The sequence below is a fragment of the Diplotaxodon limnothrissa genome, linkage group LG9 (assembly GCF_057381915.1).
Source record: "Diplotaxodon limnothrissa isolate DT_005_m linkage group LG9, D_limnothrissa_male_GT1.1, whole genome shotgun sequence".
NCBI lineage: Eukaryota > Metazoa > Chordata > Actinopteri > Cichliformes > Cichlidae > Diplotaxodon > Diplotaxodon limnothrissa.
The window spans coordinates 32,672,624-32,695,404 of NC_140604.1; the positions used below are offsets into that span (position 1 = coordinate 32,672,624).

At 39.9% G+C, this 22,781-nt stretch overlaps 1 protein-coding gene across 2 annotated transcripts in view; it reads right to left on the reverse strand.

Moving 5' to 3' along the window:
• LOC146625910 (uncharacterized) overlaps positions 1-22,781 on the reverse strand; it is a 111,447-nt gene that overhangs the window by 9,640 nt on the left and 79,026 nt on the right. Inside the window, exon 1 of one of the 2 annotated variants that reach the window (XM_085363025.1) lies at positions 4,194-4,467. The exons of the other annotated variant lie outside the window; for it this stretch is intronic. The gene's annotated coding sequence lies outside the window, so the exon portion shown is untranslated. Of the gene's footprint in view, positions 1-4,193; positions 4,468-22,781 lie in introns of those variants that run through there. 2 annotated transcript variants of the gene reach the window in all.

Genomic DNA, 22,781 nt, shown 5'->3' on the forward strand with positions numbered 1-22,781 from the left:
TGTACCCATCTGTCGGTAAACTGTAGCTGGGCTTGTTGCAGTGACCTGAAGTTACTAAACTTCATGAGTGTATGCACTCATTCCAAGAAGCGTATAATTATAAATATGAGCAGTGATGCTCAGTGATGACACGACGAATCCTACTTCCGGGCCTAAAGTAGTCTGCGTTTAATATGGCTTTTGTGTTGTTAACATGTTTAATGTTATGTATTTTCTTCTATTTGATCTCAAAAAGCTCCTAAAACAGTCAGTGATCACTGTTGACCTCCCTCGGCTTTTATTACCGCTAATCATTTATTTAAGCTCAGTTTTTAAAACCTTAGGATGTAACTACAGCCCAGCCCATGCAGCAGTAAATGAATGACTAACCTCGTATTGTGGATGGATTATCTCAGTTGTTCTCCTGGCTGAAGTTTGGTCCTTTTACAGCATCCTGCCATGCGATTACATTTGTTCCTGACCACCGAGAACACTCACGTTAACTTTTATCGATTGGAAAAAAAGTTAGCTTGTTTATATTATGCTAACATAGCTGTGTCGCTAGCGGTCACGTAGCACATCATTATATACAAGCTAGCCCAACTTCAGTAACCCTACAAACGTCACTGCTTTTTAGTTTTCGGTCTTCATTTATGCTGGAAGTGATAACAGAGCTGTACGTTTTAATTTCTCAGATTTATATCTAATTTAGTTCTGAGCTCAGATAAAATAATTATTGTGGGTGATTTTAACATCCATGTAGATGCTAAAAATGACAGCCTCAACATGGCATTTAATCTGTTATTAGACTCAATTGGTTTCTCTCAAAATGTAAAAGAACCCACCCACCACTTTAATCACACTCTAGATCTTGTTTTAACATATGGCATAGAAACTGAACATTTAACAGTGTTTCCTGAAAGCCCTCTCCTGTCTGATCATTTCCTGATTACATTTACATTTACAATAAGTGATTACACAGCGGTGAAGAGTAGACTTTATCAAAGTAGATGTCTTTCTGAAAGCACTGTAACTAAGTTTAAGAATATAATCCACCCACTGTTATCATCTTCAATGCCCTGTACCAACACAGAGCAGAGCAGCTATCTGAACGCTACCCCAACAGAGGTCGATTATCTTGTTAATAATTTCATCTCCTCACTACGTACGACTCTGGATACTGTAGCTCCTGTGAAAACTAAGGTCTCTAATCAGAAGTACCTGACTCCGTGGTATAATTCTCAAACACGTAGCCTAAAGCAGATGACTCGTAATCTGGAGAGGAAATGGCGTGTCACAAATCTAGAGGATCATCATTTAGCCTGGAGAAATAGTTTGCTGCTTTATAAGAAAGCCCTCCGCAAAGCCAGAACATCTTACTATTCATCACTGATTGAAGAAAATAAGAACAACCCCAGGTTTCTCTTCAGCACTGTAGCCAGGCTGACAAAAAGTCAGAGCTCTTTTGAGCCAACCATCCCTTTAACGTTAACTAGTAATAACTTCATGAACTTCTTCACAAATAAAATTTTTATCGTTAGAGAAAAAATTACCAATAATCATCCCACAGATGTAATATTATCTACAGCTACTCTTAGTATCATTGATGTTAAGTTAATGCTTTATTGGCCATATGCAGGTTGCCCCGCAGAGGAATACAGTCGGAGATCGGCAGCGTTGCAGAGAATAACACAGAAAAATTACACAACAATGGGAAAAGTACAAGAGGAAAAAAAGAGACCTCTTCTCACGCTGGGCACTGTTAGATTATAATATTATTTTATGCCATGTTATACCCCTAATTAAAGATTGTGAATTATTATGTAGTTTTAGTTTGCATTATTCTCCTGAATTAGAAGAAGCTGATAACTATTGCATTAGTTAAACTGATTTGCATTAAATTAGACTGCTGATTTATTGTGGATGAATGATATTGTTTTATGATGTTACAAGAAAATACTGTTTGCAGAAAGTCATCGCCTTATTTGTCTGATTAGAAGAGAACGGAACATGCTGGAGTTTTCTGCCCCATCTCAGCAGGAGCAGATAAACGGGAAGCCAAGGTCGTAGCTTAGGCGCCATGTGAGAGAAAGAATGTGAATGTTTAGGCTTTTATGATAAGGTGGGAGAACCAGAGGCTATAAGAGTTTGAGCAATGCTCCACCATTTTGAGATCTGAGGCTGTCTGCATACAGTGTCCATCTCCCACGCGTGTGATCATTAAAATCATCGTTTGACTTAACCCGGCCGGACCAGTGTTGTTATTGTGGTTTTTTCTCTTGTCTCCATCCCCAATTTTGAACTGGTAACAGCACCTATGGGAGGACAGCATGAGAACAGGAAACAAAAAAACTCCTCTACACAGAGAGCACATTAATGTCCACATCACAACATTAGAGCACGTGACAAGCCACAGGGGTTGGATAGGGGGGTGGGGGGTAATCCGAAGGAACACAGCAGTCGTCCTACACAGCGCTACCATTTCAGCGCGGCACGCAGACCCGCAGTCTTCCCCCGCAGGAAACAAGCATCGAAGGCGTTTGGAAAGGGAGGGGGATGAGTGCGTGCTTATCAGTGTAAGTGTGTCCAGAGTTCAGCTGAGACAGTGTCCTTTGCTCTATCAGGCTAAGTAAACAGTGACACTGACACTGGTCTCTCGATCTCCCGTTGGAGATAACTTTTTTGTTAAGTTAAGGCCTGATCCTTCTGAAATTCATAGCCAGTGCTCGGAAAAAGCACAGTGTATCCAGGAAACACACTATATGCTGCAATAAATGCAGTGCCCAAGTGTCCCCTCGCCTAACTTTTGTGCCAGTACGCCTAAATTTTTCAAGTTAGGCGTACCGGTGCGCCCATGTCAAAAAGTTAGTCTAGAGTAGTGATGGGACGTTCTGTATCGAGGCTTCGGAGCGTGTGTCGAGTAATGGAGGGGGCGTTTCCGCGAAGCGCGTATCGAGGCTTGCTTCATTTATGGGAGGAGCTGAAAATGATGACGTCCGAAGCCTCGCTGCCCGGCTGTACCACGTGACTGGTTCATGAAGTGGTTCGAACTTTGCCGCGAGATATGACAGCGATATAAACCCCTCAGACTTCATTCAAAAATGTGGGTGTTTGATGGAGAGTTGCGGTTAGTGAGAGTTTGGAGACCGTTTGGAGGTTTATGAGAGTGAGGAAAGTCAGGAGAGAATGGAGCCAGCTAAGAAGAGGAGGATGTCCTCCCCTGTGTGGGAACATTTTGATCTTATTCCTCCCAACAAGGTATGTAAATTTCTACAGAAGATGTATTTTCATGATACTGATGGTGCAATACAATTTATGTTAAGCTGTCTGTACTTTTGTACAAGGTGAAGTGTTTGCTATGTGCCAGGGAGCTGGGATATAACAACAACACCTCATCCATGCTTAGGCACTACAGAGCTTTGCATGAGAATAAGGGGGACACCGATTGTGGAGCAAGACCAGGTGAGCCATCAAATGCAATGATAATATAGGATGCAGTAATGTTACTAAATGATATAACAATATTATACAACTGTTATAAGTTACGTATGTGATATTTATATTTGTGCTTTATCTTTATTGTCTTTCCTCAGGAGAACAATCTCAAATAGATGAAGACCTGGTCAGCATGGTGATTGAGGACTCCCAGCCATTTAGCATTGTGGAGGACAAAGGATTCAAAAGATTTGTTAAATCATTAAATCCTAGCTATGTTCTCCCCACTAAAAAGGTCATAAAAGCAGTGAAAATTTAGTTTTTACAGAATAAAATGTGAACAGGCAGGACTGAGGCTCAAAGCCTCAGTGTGTAGCTGTCCATACCTCAACGTTACAAAAGCACAACCACTGTCCACACCCCAACCACACCTCACCTCACAGTAAATGATCGTTTCCATTTCAAGCATTTCCAAATAATCATTTCCCATACTGCCACTATAAATATACACAGTATACTGCCATCACTACAATATACATGTTTTACACACTCCTTTTGTTGTTGACATTTACAGGCTGTGTGCAAAATGCCACACTCTTCAAATTCATGCCAGCTATTATTTTTACGTCCAGTAGGTGTCCTGCTAGAGCAAATGAAGCTTCATGAAGCTTCGCGTTGGGGTGAACCAATTGGATGAAAAGCTTCAGTGCTTCATGGGGCTTCATCTGCCTATCACTAGTCTAGAGCCCTGCTCACAGTAAAGTTAGCTCGGTGCTTACCTTTAGATGAGCCCACAAACCGAGAGAAACTCCGTGATGAAGCTTTGGCTACGTCCACACGTACACGGGTATTTTGAAAACGGAGATTTCAAAATAGTCAAAACGGACTTTTCGAAAGTATCCACCCTGGCAGGCGTTTTTCAGTGACCGAAAACGCCGTTTACGTGTGGACGAAAGGTGCAAACGCATAGAAAAACCTGCGTTTTCAAAAATACCCAGGAAACAGATGAGGGAAACGTTTGTAGTGATGGTCCGCTTGAAGCTGAAGTTCCGGTGCGTGTGTCAAAAAATCAACACACTGCTTCAGAAGCTCCGTGTCGAAGCTTGATTCGTTTGGCCAAAGTCACGTGATCAGTGACGTCCGAAGCTTTGTTTAGAACATGACTGCTTCGGTGTCTCATTCAATGCTTTATAAGGAAGTGAATAATTCGCAGGATTTGTGGTGTTTTGATGGTGACAGGTAGCAAACCACTGATATTTCTACTGAGAGACATGGAGCCAGCGAGGAGGAGAGGAGGTTCTGTTGTGTGGGAGTATTTTGAGTAGATTTTGGTCATTCGGGTGGGTTTTCCAGCTTTGTGTTCTGGCTGTTTGCTTTTGTTTTGTGCGTGTTTATTTTATCTGAAAACGGGAAAAACTCAAAATGCCAAAAATCTGTTTTTCATAATATAAATATCATCAAATATCTTTAGAAAAACTTCCATTTGACTCGTTACATTTAATGTTAAAATATATATTTTATTTTTCAATTAATCTTAAAATGTTAGTCTGCCAAATGTGCAGCAATTTCATGTATTTATTCTCTTTAGCTGAGTTTGTGGGGCCCAGGTAGACTGTATAACTGCATCTCTACCAGTTTCTCTGCACTCCAGCCTCTTCTGTTCCACGTGAAGGGATTTTCCTTAATGCAGGAGAAATTATCTCCACGAAAAGGAACAGTTTCGGCCATCGCACAGTGGAACAAATTCTCTTCTTAAATAAAAATGAAAAAGGGTTACCTTAAATGCATCATGTTTTTAGTTTGCAAGTTCATAAGCACTTTCCCTTTCACAATCAATTCTACCCCCAGGTCAGAAATATTTATAGGAAAATTTCCCTAATATAATATTATTGATAAATACACCCATCTTGCGATTAATTTCACAAGTGGATGGAGGCAGGACCTCACAGCAGAAGCATACTCCATAATGTGTTGTACATTATTATATGTATATTGTATGTAACGTGGTGTTTTCCAATTATTCTATTTACCAACATCAAGAAGTGAAAAGCAAAGAAAGACCACACAATGGTGCATGTTTAAACAAGGAAAATTTGCTGGTCGAAATTATTTATTAAACAAATAAATCACATTTTTAACCCCAAAAAATAAACGTTCAAAGCAACACAACGGTGGCCCAATAGCAGACAGAATTCCACTCTGTAGAGTGAGTGGGCAATCATAATGAAGCAGTTGGTTTTATTTTGTGGATTCAAGCTGCTCTTCATATTTTTGGCCACCAGATGTCACCAGAGAGGACTGTGTTGAAAAGCTTCGAGTAATGAACCATTTTTCAATACAAGCCTCAGTGCTTCAGAAAGCTTCATTTGGCCATCACTCAAGGGCGTAGATTTGGCATGGACGGAAGGGACATGTCCCCACCAATAATTTGATCTCTTCGAGTAAAGAAAAACAAGCCCGATAGTAAGAAAAAAATGATCTGTCAGCGTCTCGGTGCAGAAAGAGTTAAATTATGTTCTCTACTGGAGTCCTACGTCATGTGACAAATATGGCCAATGTGATTGGCTGAGCCTTTCATAAGGGAGCTCTGTTTAGTTTCAGCAGCGGCAAACCTGCGCTGCCAGGAGGAGAGGAGGATGGCAGCGCAAAGGAAGAACCTGGATATAAGAAATTGTTTTTCAAAGAAACCTGTAAGTCACGTAAAGTCAAGTTCACTCATATAATGTGTCCGTCACAATAACATTACAGGCTACGCTAGGCCATACATGCCAACACTCACGATTTTTCCGAGAAATCCCGAATTTCAGTGCCCCTCCCGATAATCTCCCGGGGCGACCATTCTCCCCCCAATTTCTCCTGATTTTCCACCCGGACAACAAAACTGAAAACCATATCGCAGACCGGCCCAGCCAATTCCAGTTTCCAACAATGGCTACTATTACTGCAGCTACTTAGTTTTAATATTACTCTTATTTCTCTTTCTGGGTCGCAAAATAAACTTTTAACACATTTTCAGGCGAGAATGTAGCTGTGTAAACGTTAAATAACATAAACATGTTATTGTTTGGCCTTTTTCAGTGCTTTAGTTGTGTTTTATTTGTTGGTGAGTAAAGCGTTTTGTCTGAGACTAAAGTTATTAGATTAAATTAGATTAAATAAAACTTTATTAATCCCTCGGGAGGATTCCTCCGTGTTGGAGGTTCCATTTTTTAGGGCAGAAATACCGTGGTAACTCGCATATCTCACGGAGGAATAAACCACACACACGTTGTTAGAGTTTTACATCAGAGGCACACGCCTTCCTCTGCGCCATCATTTATTGCACACACACTTCCGTATTTATACCTTTCAGATTAAGAGCACATACATATATGATAGGGCAACTGTAACTGTCCCTGAGACAGTTAAAATAAAGTTGGTTATTTTGTGTTTCTGTGATAGATTCATGCTTAATTTAGTTCATTTATTTATAAGATAAGATGATAAAAGTGTAACATCAATTAAAAAACATGTCTAAAATATGTGATTACAAAATATGGGTTTGTTAAATATGTAAAGTGCTGTAAAGTTTGTATGAGGTAAAGTTTGTAATTGTCACATGACCAGAGTTTGGTTGAGAGCACAACCACGGCATTGTGGAGCTAGCATGGATACGTGGCTACAGATGCATCTACAGCCTCAGCGTTAATGTTATTCTGCATGTGGTCCAAGAGGCGCACACGGTATGGTTTCATGTATATTGTTTGTATAATGTTGCATACGTGTTCTACACTGGTAATGAGAGGACATTTTTGTGATATCCATTATTGTGCATTTTTCTGTTCTGCTTGCACAAGACTGTTTATGGACATTTATGTTGTAAACTTTGTGTTTCTTCAGTTTTCACGGTGTCTGAAGACAATAAGAGTGAGAGAGAGAGAGAAATAAATTTCCGAAGACATCAGTATGATGCGTGGCCATTCTTTGTTGGACCCCTGTAGTTACAGTGAAAACGTACCGCCAACGTGGTTGGAAGTTCGACGTTAGAAGCAATGCATGTTCCAGAATAAGAAAAGAAGAAATGTTCTTGACAGCGCAGTGTGTGTGGTTCGAGAACACAACGGAAAAGAGGCTTGCAAACTTAAAAAGAGGAAACACCATTATTGGCGCTTTGGACGGCAACGACCATGACTTCACCAATAGAGGGCGACATTGACCATCATAAACTACAGCTCTGCAAATCTCTGCCGCTGCACACAGCAAGAACTGTAAAATCCCTGGCGGTCTTCAAGGAAAAGATAACAGCTCTTCAGTCAGCGCCAGGTTGGGCTGTGATATATCCACAACTTCATGGAGAGGTTTGGAGTTTGGAGAGGTCTATTAAAATAATAATTTATTTTGTTTAAGAAAGGTACTGAGTTAAAGGTAACCAACCTGTCATTATAGCCAAAGTGTTCCCTTTTATTTTACAAGTGGTGTTGTTTAAAGTGTTCTAAAAATGTTTAAGAGTTCAACTTAAAAGAAGAATAACAAGGGGTGTAGTTAAGCAAATTGTTGCAAGAATCAGATTGTACTGAGAATTGTATATTTGCCAGGATCGCATGTACATATAGCAACAACTTGTTTATGCAGCAGGTTTGCTGAAACATGCACAATGTCAGTAAACACAGAAAAATCACAAATTGAAGAATGCAGAGAACAAATTGATTCCCTTAAGGAAGAGCTAAGTAGATTGAATGAACAATTGAAATTACAGACTGATGATGTTGAAAGGGAGAAATTGGAGTTACTGATAGGTGCTATTCATGATAAAATAGAAATCCAGCTGATAATGTTGAAGAAGCCTGCCTCTAATACTTCAAGACTAGAGCCCAGGAAATCCTCAAGGGAGCGAAAGTTAACGCCCAAAATGCTAGAACTCAAGCAACAAGAGTTCTCTCAGGAGAGTAAATTTATCAAACTATATGAAAGCTGGAAAGAACAAGTTAAAGCTACACGTTCCAAACTTAAAGATGAGTGCTCTGACCAGGAATTAGCTGACATGATGGATACTGTCGAAGGGCTAGAGTCACAAGTGAAAAATACATACGAAGATATGAGATCGCAGTCAGCCCCTTCTACTGAGACTAGAAGAAAAATTGATTCCTGCACAGCAGTAACAGCGGACTTGATGAGAATACTTAAAGTACGTATGAGTGAAGTGGGGCAAGAAGAGTTTGATGCTAAGGCAGAAAATGCGAGACTTCACATGGTGCTAGACAGAGAATATGCTCAGTCAATATTTGGGACTACAATCTCCCGACCTTCTGTACGTAGCTGCCGCTCAAGCTGTCTATCGGAGCAGCAAAGCATCAATGTAAAAAAGGCAGAGTGCGCTGCACAGCTTGCCGCGAAGCAGGCTGAGATAGAGATGGAGGAGGCTATTGCTACACAAAGGCAAGAGCTTAAAAGACTAGAAAATCAGCGAGATCTTCAGGTAATAACTGCAAAGCTAAAGGCTTATTCTCAAGCAGATTCAAGTGAAGCCTGTGGAGAAGACAAAAGCGCACACAGTGCGGTAGTCAGTTGTCCTCCATTAGCTCCTGAAGAAATCATACCAGAGCAAACCTACAAGAATAATAACAATAAACAACCAAACAACAATGAGTCATTGTTAATGCAAGCCTTGCATGACACAATGGTCCTCACCAGACTTCCTGCACCTGAGCCCCCAGTCTTCTCAGGGGACCCACTTAAGTTCTTAGAGTGGAGCACTAGTTTCAAAGCTTTGATAGAGCGGCGATGCACAAATCCAGCTGACAGGTTGTTCTACCTACGCAAATACATCAGTGGAGAAGCACGGTCTGTATTGGAGGGAAGCTTTTACAGAAAGGATGACGAAGCATATGACCAAGCTTGGGAAGCTTTGAATGCTCGGTATGGCCACCCCTTTATAATTCAGTGTGCATTTAGGGAAAAACTGAACAACTGGCCAAAGATTGGTTCAAGAGAGTCGCTTAAACTGAGACAATTCAGTGATTTTCTGACAGCCTGCAGCAATGCTATGCCATACATCAAAGAACTGCAGGCGTTAAATGACTGTGAAGAGAATCAAAAATTGCTCCAAAAACCTCCTGACTGGGTGAATTCTCGTTGGAATCGTCGCGTCACAGTGCAGTTACAGCAAAAAGAAGAATATCCAAGCTTCAAACAATTTGCTGATTTTGTTGCACAAGAAACGGAAGTTTCATGCAATCCTGTAACATCATTTCATGCCTTGAAACACACTGAAGAAAGGTCAGCTAGAGACATAAAGTGTCCAAAGGCTAATGCATACATCACAAATGTGAAAGCATCAGAGAGAACAACCACAGGATACAGCGGAGTGGAGAACAATTCAAATGAGCCTGATATAGAAAGAAAAGCAAATGCTTTGCCATCAAACTCAGTCACATGTATTTGCTGTGGAGAAAGCCATTCTATTCACAAATGCCAGACCTTTGCTAAAATGTCCGTGGAGAACAAAAGAAAGTTCATACTTGACAATAACCTGTGCTTTGGTTGTCTCAGAAGAGGACACAATTCAAAAGACTGTAAGCGTAAGGCGACTTGCGGGGTTTGTAAAAAACATCATCCAACAGCTCTTCACGAAGACCGTCCAAAGACTCCAGTGAACACATCATCACATAGAATGCAGGCAGAAGAAAACATATCTGCACTTTCTTGTTGCATGGACAGAGGAGATGGTGGGAGCACATCCATGATCGTGCCTGTGTGGGTTTCTTCAACCACCACTCCAGAGAGAGAGACCTTAGTGTATGCTCTATTAGATACACAGAGTAGCAACACTTTTGTAGATCAAGGGGTATGTGAGGAGATGGGGATGAGTTTAGAGCCAGTGAAGTTAAAGCTAACCACTATGATGGGAAGAGATTCCATTGTTCAGAGCGAAAGAGTTAGTGGGCTCAGAGTTAGAGGGTTTTCCTCCAAAAGCTTTATCAACTTGCCACTTGCCTATACCAGAGACTTCATCCCACTTGAACGTTCACACATTCCCACCTCTGAAACTGCCAAAAGATGGGAAGATCTAATCAGAATAGCACAGGAGATGCCTGAGTTAATGGATTGCAAGGTCAGGCTGTTAATAGGCTACGGCTGTCCTAGAGCACTGGCACCACGGCAAGTAATCGCGGGAGGTGACGAAGAGCCATATGCAATCAAGACAGACCTGGGCTGGAGCATTGTTGGCAGTTCACAAAAAATGGCAACATCAGCAGAAGTGACAGGCCTGTGCCATCGCTTATCTGTTAAGGAACTTCCACCCTTGACACCAGCCACCATCATCAGAGTGCTTGAGTCAGACTTCAAAGACACAGCTCCTGGAGAAAAGAGCATATCACAAGATGACATACAGTTCATGCAACTGCTAAATGAGAAAATACACCAGAATGCTGATGGGCACCTAGAGATGCCACTTCCCTTTAAGGCACGCCCTCAGCTGCCAGAAAATAAGCGTCTGGCTCTGGTGCGACTTAAGCACCTGAAAGGGAAGTTTGAGAAAAATCCCAAATTTAAGGACGATTATGTAAGGTTCATGGACAATGTCTTCAAGGAAGGTGATGCTGAAAGAGCTGAAGATGATCCCAGAGAAGGAAATATGTGGTATATTCCACATCAAGGCGTCTATCACCCGAGAAAACCGGAAAAAATCAGGGTTGTGTTTGACTGCTCTGCAAAGTACAGTGGCACAGCTCTGAATGATCACCTCTTGACTGGACCTGATCTCATCAACAGTTTGACTGGAGTACTCTGCCGATTTCGCCAACACCCAATTGCAATCATCTGTGATGTAGAGAAGATGTTTCACAGATTTCATGTAAACAGAGAGGACAGAAATTACTTGCGATTCCTGTGGTGGGAAAATGGTGAAACAAACACAGAGCCAAAAGAATATCGCATGAAAGTCCATCTTTTCGGGGCCGCATCCTCACCAGGCTGCGCAAATTATGCAATGAAGTATCTTGCGAGCCAAAATGAAAGGGAACATCCCACAGCAGGCAACTTCATCAGAAGAAGTTTCTATGTTGATGATGGGCTAATCAGTGTAAAAACTGTGAATGCAGCCATTGAACTAGTGAGAGATGTGCGGAAGGTGTGTGCAAAGGCAAGACTAAGGTTCCACAAGTTCATATCCAACAACAGAGAAGTCCTGGAGTCAATTCCACATAGTGAACGAGCTAGTGGAGCCCAGGATGTGGACATCAGTCATCATGAACTCCCAGTTCAGACTGTGTTGGGAGTAAGGTGGAGTGTAAGCAGTGACACCTTCTCCTTTAAAGTTGCCCTGGAGGAGAAACCAGTAACACGACGGGGAATTCTGTCCATTATAGCCTCTGTGTTTGACCCATTAGGCTTCTTGGCTCCTTTCCTTCTAATAGGAAAGAAAATTCTACAGGAAATGTGTCTAAAGAGCATTGGATGGGATGAGCCACTGCCTGGTGAATTGAAGCCACAATGGGAGAGTTGGGTCACTGATCTGAAGAACCTGCAGAGACTCCAAATCCCAAGATGCTTCGTACCTGAAAGCCTTGGGAAAGTCCAGAGAATAGAACTCCACCACTTTTCAGATGCGAGCAATCGTGGGTATGGTCAGTGCTCATATGTTCGGGTGATGAGTGAAGACCAAGTGCATTGCTCCTTAGTCATGGGCAAAGCAAGAGTTGCACCCACAAGAGTTGTAACCATACCAAGGCTGGAATTAACAGCAGCAGTGGTGTCCTCAGCAGTCAGCAGAATGCTAAAAGAGGAACTGGAGCTCAAAATTGACCAAGAGTATTTCTGGACTGATTCACAGGTGGTTTTGGGCTATATTAACAACAAAGCCCGCAGATTTCACGTTTTTGTTGCTAATAGAGTGCAAAGAATCAGAGAAGCAACTGATCCTGCACAGTGGCACTATGTTGACACCAATCAAAATCCAGCGGATCACGCTTCCAGAGGCCTCACAGTAGCAGAACTGATCAATTCAAATTGGCTCATTGGACCTCATTTCCTGTGGGAAAGAGAGTTTGTCACACCAGACTCAACTCCAGACCTTCTGGTAGGTGATCCAGAGGTCAAAACAACACAAATACTACAAACAAAGGTAGTAGAGGACAGGAACTTCTTGGAGAGACTCAAAAGGTTCTCAAAATGGCATACAGCAGTAAATGTAGTTGCCAGGATCCAGCAACTAGCCAAAAGAGCCAATGCAACAAAGGGTATAAATGTGGAAGACAGGAGAAAAGCAAGTCATGTGCTTATAAAATTAGCACAAGAAGATGCTTTCAAGGAGGAAATCCAAGCACTGAACCATGGTAAATTACCACAGAGCCATCCTTTGTTCCAACTTGACCCAATATTGCAAGACGGTGTTCTCAGGGTAGGAGGGCGGTTAAGGAAGGCTTCCTTACCGCTTGACATGAGGCATCCAATAATCCTACCCAAACATGGCATAATTACACACCTGATTTTAGATCAGTGCCATGAAAAAACCCAACATCAAGGCAGAGGACAGACACTTAATGAGCTGAGAGCAAATGGTTTCTGGGTTGTTGGTGGGAGCAAAGTTGTGGCTAATCACATTAAGCAATGTGTTACATGCAGGAGAGCTCGCAGGCCAACAGAAACACAAAGGATGGCTGATTTACCGGCTGCTCGTGTTGACCCCTCACCACCATTTTCCTATTGCGGGATGGATTGCTTTGGACCTTTCCATACAAAGCAAAACCGCAAGGACTATAAGAGGTACGGTCTTATATTCTCTTGTTTGTCCTCTAGATCAGTCCACATAGAAATGTTGGAAGATCTCACGACAGATGGCTTCATAAATGCTTTGCGGTGTTTTATAGCTATTCGTGGAGCCATCAGACAAATCAGATCTGATCAAGGAACAAACTTTGCTGGGGCAAAAAATGAACTGACAGAGGCCTTAAAGGAAGTAGATAAGGACAGACTGTCTGCTTACCTGGCCAGGAAACAGTGTGACTTTGTCATGAATGTGCCTGACGCCAGTCACATGGGAGGTGTTTGGGAACGGCAGATAAGGACAGTCAGGGGTGTCTTAACCAAGGTCCTTTCACAGAGTGCTGGAAGATTAGATGATGCTTCTTTGAGAAAATTCTTCTATGAAGCCATGGCAATTGTTAATAGCCGTCCTCTCACCACCGACACCATCAGTGATCCCAAAGCCTTAGAGCCACTCACCCCAAACCATTTACTCACCATGAAAACCTCTGTACCACTGCCTCCACCTGGAAAGTTTGTGCCAGAAGATCTGTATGCCAGGAAAAGGTGGCGCAGAGTTCAATATTTGGCAGAGCAATTCTGGAGTAGATGGAGGAATGAGTACCTCTCAAACATCACACTAAGACAACGCTGGCACTCTCCAAGACGAAATGTTAGAATAGGCGACATTGTCATTGTGAAAGACGAAGGATTGACTTGCAAGTTTGTCACAATTAAGTACTGTTTGGTTCTGTAAATTCCTAGATTTATTCAAATTATTTACAGATTTCATAAATTATAGTAATTTGGTGGGAGTGTAACTGTCCCTGAGACAGTTAAAATAAAGTTGGTTATTTTGTGTTTCTGTGATAGATTCATGCTTAATTTAGTTCATTTATTTATAAGATAAGATGATAAAAGTGTAACATTAATTAAAAAACATGTCTAAAATATGTGATTACAAAATATGGGTTTGTTAAACATGTAAAGTGCTGTAAAGTTTGTATGAGGTAAAGTTTGTAATTGTCACATGACCAGAGTTTGGTTGAGAGCACAACCACGGCATTGTGGAGCTAGCATGGATACGTGGCTACAGATGCATCTACAGCCTCAGCGTTAATGTTATTCTGCATGTGGTCCAAGAGGCGCACACGGTATGGTTTCATGTATATTGTTTGTATAATGTTGCATACGTGTTCTACACTGGTAATGAGAGGACATTTTTGTGATATCCATTATTGTGCATTTTTTCTGTTCTGCTTGCACAAGACTGTTTATGGACACTGATATGAGAGACTGATAAGCTCAAAACATTTATGTTGTAAACTTTGTGTTTCTTCAGTTTTCACGGTGTCTGAAGACAATAAGAGTGAGAGAGAGAGAGAAATAAATTTCCGAAGACATCAGTATGATGCGTGGCCATTCTTTGTTGGACCCCTGTAGTTACATCAACACTCCGGGTTCTCACACAGCTGAATAAACTGCTGTGTGAAAACAGCAGTTTATTCGACCATCTACGCCAGCGTCCGGTTATATTTTAGACAGCAAGGAGCAGACGGCAGGTGACGTAATTCTGAAGGCTAGACCGTCCAATTTCACAGTTTCCGGTCATTTCCGGTCTACCTGGCTTTCGGAGGACCCGGCTCACTTAGACCACAAAGGCCAGGTCCTCAGGTGGGCGCAGCCTCTGAATTTGGACACCCCCGGCCTGTTTCCGGCCGGACAATAATAACGGTGACATTTAACTTATTTTATCTTATTTTATAAATAAACAGTGTAAGATTCAAGTTTTTTGTATATATATGTACATGTATATCCCCCCCAGCCCCTTTGAATGTCTCCCTAATTCTGAGATCTCAAGGTTGGCAAGTAGGTGCTAGGCCTGGTCCACATCAGTCTAAAATTGTATGTAACCATGAATAATGTGATGCCATGTCCACCAGGAGAGACTGGACAGTATAGATGTAAAACCAATATGCCAGCAGTTCTTTGAGCTAACGAGAGGAGCAGGCATGTGTTTGTTTTGTGGGGCATGTAGTCCAGGGGTCCATTCTTCGTACCTCGCTAAGTAAGTTAGCTGGATTTGATTGTTGACGATTTACTTTATGTAAACAGGATTAGATCGCGGCCACTCAGGTATGTCCGCTTCATTATACGAAAGCAACAGCGATATTTTCCCACTGTTTTTCCATAACTAAATATTATCAATGTAACTAAAGATAATGCAGTATTTGATTCTTTTATTGATTTCATACAGATACATACAGGTCATTTCCTAAAAAAAGGGAAATGTACTGTTAATCATTCTATTTCATGTATTTGATTATTTCAGATGTAATTCATATTTTAGAGTAGTAATAGTAAATTACTTCGTGTAATCAAGATGAGAGACCACGGCTATAAAAGCGAAGGTGGATTTGGGAAGCCTGTCGCAGCCATGTCCTGTCCGTATACGCGAGCAACCCATTGCGGAAGGTGCAAGATTGATAAGGAGAGTTTTCAGAATTCAGCGTATATTGCGGGATAGACAGGATCCTTTAGCTCAGCGCGACAGTGTGCTCATAGAGAGATATCGATTTTCCCGAGAGGATATTATTTACTTAACTGGATTCTGAATCTAGGCCATCTCCACTCTGCACCCTGTCATCCACAGCCAAAATTACTGTACGGATTTTGAGAAAATTGATATTAAACTTTGCACAATTTACTGTACTATACTCTATATATTCTCATCTTTGAGCTCAGATTACAGGAAAACTGTAAGAGGTGACGCAGATATTTCACTGGATTATGACTCTAGGCCATCTCCACTCTGCATCCTGTCATCCACAGCAAAAATTACTGTACGGATTTTGAGAAAATTCATAGTAAACTTTGCACAATTTACTGTACTATACTCTATATATTCTCATCTTTGAGCTCAGATTACAGGAAAACTGTAAGAGGTGACGCAGATATTTCACTAGATTCTGACTCTGGGTGACCCCCACTCTGCACCCTGTGATCCACAGCCAAAATTACTGTATGGTTTTTGAGAAAATTGATAGTAAACTTTGCACAATTTACTGTACTATACTCTATATATTCTCATCTTTGAGCTCAGATTACAGGAAAACTGTAAGAGGTGACGCAGATATTTCACTGGATTATGACTCTCGGTGACCCCCACTCTGCACCCTGTGATCCACAGCCAAAATTACTGTATGGATTTTGAGAAAATTCATAGTAAACTTTGCACATTTTGCTTTACTGTACTCTACATATTGACATCTTTGAGCTCAGATTACAGGAAAACTGTAAGAGGTGACACAGATATTTCACTAGATTATGACTCTAGGCCATCTCCACTCTGCACCCTGTGATCCACAGCCAAAATTACTGTACGGATTTTGAGAAAATTGATATTAAACTTTGCACAATTTACTGTACTATACTCTATATATTCTCATCTTTGAGCTCAGATTACAGGAAAACTATAAGAGGTGACGCAGATATTTCACTGGATTATGACTCTGGGTGACCCCCACTCTGCACCCTGTGATCCACAGCAAAAATTACTGTACGGTTCTTGAGAAAATTCATAGCAAAATCTTCCCATTATGCTTTACTGTACTCCACATATTAACATCTTTGAGCTCAGATTACAGGAAAACTGTAAGAGGTGACGCAGATATTTCACTGGATTCTGAATCAAGGCCATCTCCACTCTGCACCCTGTGATCCACAGCCAAATATACTGTACGGTTTCTGAGATTGCTGTGTTGACAGAGTATGACAAAGGCTAAGAAAATATACTGCCTATAATAATATCAAATTTATACAACAAATTACAAAATTGCCACATCTGCTGTTATTGCCATGTGTTAGATAGAGCATTATTTAGTCATAGAAAATACATATCATTGAAATATCATCAGTAAAAGAAATACTCCCACTATGTAAGACATGTTTTTAAATTCAGTTAATAAATATTGCATCAAGTCTATACAGATGTTTAGAGACATAATGCAAAGCATGTTTGTTTCTTATGGCTTACAAATGTGTTTGCCTTTAACATAATTTACATTTCATTTATACAGTTTCACAGACGAAACAATAAAATAGGTTTCCTGAACTGTTCTTCATGGCCCAAATTTTGAATCCTTTTGAGGGTGATGCATTATCCAAGAAGGTGGGCAATTTGTTCATTGATCTCTGACCCTCGCTGACTATGACGCCTCCTAATTCTGCTTCCAGCCTTGTTGATTAATTTGGTCTTCCTTTTGGCATCCCTGTCACTGATGCTGTCACCAGTTGTACACAACATCTCTGTTTGTCCACCAGTCTAATCTGTAATTCAGGTGAACCCAGAATTACATGTATCTTTGTAATGTTTCAAAAAATATACACTATATGTTGATGGGCATTGTCACACTTTTCTTTCCTTTATAAGTAAGAATCTCTATGGTTTTAATGACAATTCATATACAGATTGTGGAGGACATTTAATTCAACACTCTAAAAAGCTCCTCATCTGCAGACTATAGTACAATTTCAGCCCACCGTTAATAAACCCATCCAATGCAGGGTTATCAGAGAAATTATGCAAATGTTATGTTTTTATGTACTGGTAATCTATTTATCATTTATCATGATTCCTGCTCTGATGATTACTTTCTTCTACTTCTGTAATTTTAATAGATAAAGGATGTTGAACATTAAGCTCCAAACAGGATGAGTGAGGAAGACCACAGAGGAGAATCATGGATGTAGTAAAAGAATACATGCAGTTGTTTTTTTTCATGGTGGAGGAGCAACTTCTGATACTATCTTAAAGAAAAAACACATCAAATTGAAGAGTAAAAATAATGACAACAATATGTCTACATTTTTTTTTATTAATTCCTTAAAGTAAATGCAGTCTTGTCATGGTCAGAGTTGCCCACTCATATTTAACTAATTCAAATACAATTACTGCATATCAATGCTTATGTTCTAATAAAAGGCATTGTTTAATACTTCTTCCATGACAACCCAAATAAATCAATGATAGGGAAACGGGAAGATTAGTCATCAGGCAAGGTTTACTGTTCATTTACCATGCCCTGATAACAGTAAGCTTAACAAAAGAAAAATGTTGGGGACGAGAACCAGGCGGCTGAGCCAGATCAAAGACATTACTAAAACAAAAAGACGCCAACAGCTTCCCTAAAGTGGAAATAAAATAATATGCAAAACAAAAGGCCTGTGTACCTGCTTGACACATAAGATCAGTCACAGGACACAAAAGTGTCATCACCTGCCTAACCCAGTGTTTTTAACACTTAAAGCTCAGTTGAATGTGTTTGGGGTACCCCGATCTTATCTGTCCAGCCTCACACCCAAACACTCTGTTCACACACATAGACACCTACTAACAAAAGTTCAAAGACAGTCTGAAGCCAACCTGCTGGCCTGGGAGCTGGTTTTTTGAAATTATCCCAGGCAAGCGATTGGTCTACTGTTCCCCAGATCAGCCAATAGAGACGTGCCAATTACCTTTGTATTGAGTGTATTGAGTATTGAATGAGGCTTGACACCTGAAAGACAAGAGTAAGAGAAAACAAAGAGCTGGGTACCATGGCATGTAACAGATGTTGTTCCATGCTCATTTTTGATTGTCTCAGTAAATATGTTAACTGCAAAAACATTGAAAATCTAATTCAACTCACTTGTTTAATAGAAAATAATATTTTCCTTCTTGTTCGTTAATTTTCACGTCACTCTAAGTAATAGTAGTCTTAGAAGTATAAAAACAACTTTCAATTCTCATAATTTATATGAAAGTCTTTAATCACATCTTTTACAATATATTTTAAGCAATATGCTTTTGCCTTTTTCTCTGACACTCATTGTCTTTAACATTAATATTATGAATTACCTATTCAATATCTTGCCTTTTGATTACAGGTTTCATAATTTTTTTTTCATACTGTAACTCGTAGAAATATTTCTGCCAATACTATTTTGATTATATTTTATACATGAAATAACAAGGTCGTACATTGCCTTAACATTTTTTAGTTTTTGCTTCATTATTAGAATTAAATTAGTATTATTTGTTAATTCAATGCAAACTGATGTGTGGGACAAGAGTCACATGACATAGAGCCAACCCACTTTTGATCTTTCGGTATTTATTGAGGTGTTGCGTCGCACGGACAGATAACGTAGCTTTCATTGCGACAGGAAACTTTTATATGTGGTTACGCTGTCATTACATATAATTATTATTAGTACACTGAACTTTTCATCGAGGCCTACGTGGACTAAAATTTTTGGTTTACCCACCAACAATAAAATGGAAAGGTGAGTAATTAACACTACAAATGGGACTATTAACAAGAAACGAGCACATTCTAGCCATTTAATGCCAGTTATTTTCCTCAGTCTAATTACAGAAAATTGTTTTAGATTGTTTGCGCTTTGTGTATAGTCTTCGTCCAGAAATGTGTCTAAAATCATAATTTTTAGAATTTGAAAACCTCAATAATATTGATATACTAACCAATAGAGAGCATATATAGAGATATAGCATATACCGAAGATTAGATTTTGTACTCTTAGGCGTACATTTAAAAGTAACACCCTCCAGTTAAGCTTAGTGAAAACTGCTCAGTCCTTTGACTTTTGATGTTGTATCTTTTCCAAAATATATATATTCATTGAGAAAAAGAAGTGATAACACATTCAGATAATTGAAAAATACGTAACATTTTGTAGTACGAAGAAATACGTTAAAACAAAATCAATGTTTGGTTGCATTACTTGTAAAAAAAAACACAAACATAATAAGTAACACTGTTCACCATGATAAATAACTCATCTTACAAAAATGTTTTTGTCACGTAAGGTCATAAATTCTCTTTTAAGCAAAGATTTGCACTGGGTATTACCAGAATTTAATCTTTCATTGGCTTGACACAATGACTCTTTCAAGTCATGGTGATTGTGATAATGATTGTAAAGTCCGTTCAGAGCAACGGTCTTTGTACTATATGTGTCTTTTTCTGTGTGACTTTTATCTTTCATTATTATATAAATGTGATGTATGTTATGTTCACAAAGTGAATACTTCAAAATGAGGAGGACATGCTACAACAAAACAGACTGGGTGAATGTGAGACTTCGAGGAGGAGTACTGACACATCCATTTCAACGGGATGGTTCTAGCTGCGGAGTAATGGTCATCATGGTATGGTACAACATTAACGCAATAATATTTTTCTGTGAAATTAGATAAGAAGATGGGGTGGGGGAAGTTAAAATAATCTTAAAAGGTTAAATTGTGTAAACAGGAAGTGTAACATTTGCAGATGTTTTCAATTAATTGTTTTTGTTGTTTTTTTATTTATTTCAGATGGCCAAAGAAGTAATGGAAGCCATCCATCCATCCATCCATCCATCCATCCATCCATCCGCTTCCGCTTATCCTTTTTCAGGGTCGCGGGGGGCACTGGAGCCTATCCCAGCTGTCATGGGGCGAGAGGCGGGGTACACCCCGGACAGGTCGCCAGTCTGTCGCAGGGCCAACACACAGAGATTTTTGACGACAAAAAAAGAGATGGCCCAGGCACGAAGGACATTTGCACAGACAATACTTGAGGCCTCCGGTGTGTAATATCTTCTTCAAATGGACATATTTATTTGTGTCAAACTGATGAACACTAACATATATATATATATTATGTTTTAGTATTTGACAGTGACAACAACTGTGCCATGTGTGCAACAGTGAAACCACCTAATCCAGGACCCTCCATCATTGACTGGGTATAGTATTTTTAAAAATTGTTTTATGTTATCTTCCAAAAAATATTTGACTCTGTGTCTTTAATGATTGTAATTGATTAAAACATAGAATTATTTATGTAATGTGTTTATGAAAGTTCATATGTTTTTGTTTACAGATCCAGTGTGATAATTGCAACCGCTGGTTCCATTCTGAATGCCTGGACATGACAAATGAACAGCTCAGCAGTGCTCAGAAGACAGAGTGGAAGTGTATGCTTTGTGTAACCTAATTCCACATGCGGTGAAAGCTACTTGAATAATCTGCTTATAGTTGTTATTGGTGTTTTGAGGAACACATGTGTAAAACACAATGTGTATAACATTCTTGCTTTGTGCACGTACTTCAAGTATTTCCTTTTTGATTTTTTGGGTTGATTTGTGTGATGACAGATAATGAATAACAATATATCTAAACTGTGTAGTAGTAATATGAGAAATCAGTAATCTGAGAAATGTAATTTCTCACCCTGACCGGTTGAGGCAGATGGCCGCCCCTCCCTGAGCCTGGTTCTGCCGGAGGTTTCTTCCTGTTAAAAGGGAGTTTTTCCTTCCCACTGTTGCTCATAGGGGGTCATATGATTGTTGGGTTTTTCTCTGTATGTATTATTGTAAGGTTTAACTTATTATGTAAGTGCCTTAAGTTGACTATTGTTGTGATTAAGCACTGAATAAATAATGTCTAAAACTGAAGTTGATACTTGAGGTGGTGTGTGAATGACATTTTGAAAATTTTAAATTGTGTGTGGAAAGACATTTCTTGTAGTTAAGCAAATACTTCAATGAACTCATTTTGTTTGGTAATGGAATAGGATTTAATTTTATCAGAAATCCGTACAGTAATTTTGGCTGTGGATCACAGGGTGCAGAGTGGGGGTCACCCAGAGTCATAATCCAGTGAGATATCTGCGTCACCTCTTATAGTTTTCCTGTAATCTGAGATCAAAGATGAGAATATATAGAGTATAGTACAGTAAATTGTGCAAAGTTTACTATCAATTTTCTCAAAATCCGTACAGTAATTTTGGCTGTGGATCACAGGGTGAAGAGTGGCGATGGCCTAGAGTCATAATCCAGTGAAATATCTGTGTCACCTTTTACAGTTTTCCTGTAATCTGAGCTCAAAGATGTCAATATGTAGAGTACAGTAAAGCACAGTGGGAAGATTTTGCTATGAATTTTCTCCAAAACCATACAGTAATTTTGGCTGTGGATCACAGGGTGCAGAGTGGGGGTCACCCAGAGTCATAATCCAGTGAGATATCTGCGTCACCTTTTACAGTTTTCCTGTAATCTGAGCTCAAAGATGAGAATATATAGAGTATAGTACAGTAAATTGTGCAAAGTTTACTATCAATTTTCTGGAAATCCATACAGTAATTTTGGCTGTGGATCACAGGGTGAAGAGTGGAGATGGCCTAGATTCAGAATCCAGTGAAATATCTGTGTCACCTCTTACAGTTTTCCTGTAATCTGAGCTCAAAGATGTCAATATATAGAGTATAGTACAGTAAATTGTGCAAAGTTTACTATCAATTTTCTCAAAAACCGTACAGTAATTTTGGCTGTGGATCACAGCATGCAGAGTGGGGGTCACCCAGAGTCAGAATCCAGTGAAATATCTGCGTCACCTCTTACAGTTTTCCTCTAATCTGAGCTCAAAGATGTCAATATGTGGAGTACAGTAAAGCAAAATGGGAAGATTTTACTATGAATTTTCTCAAAATCCGTACAGTAATTTTGGCTGTGGATCACAGGGTGCAGAGTGGGGGTCACCCAGAGTCATAATCCAGTGAAATATCTGCGTCACCTCTTACAGTTTTCCTGTAATCGGA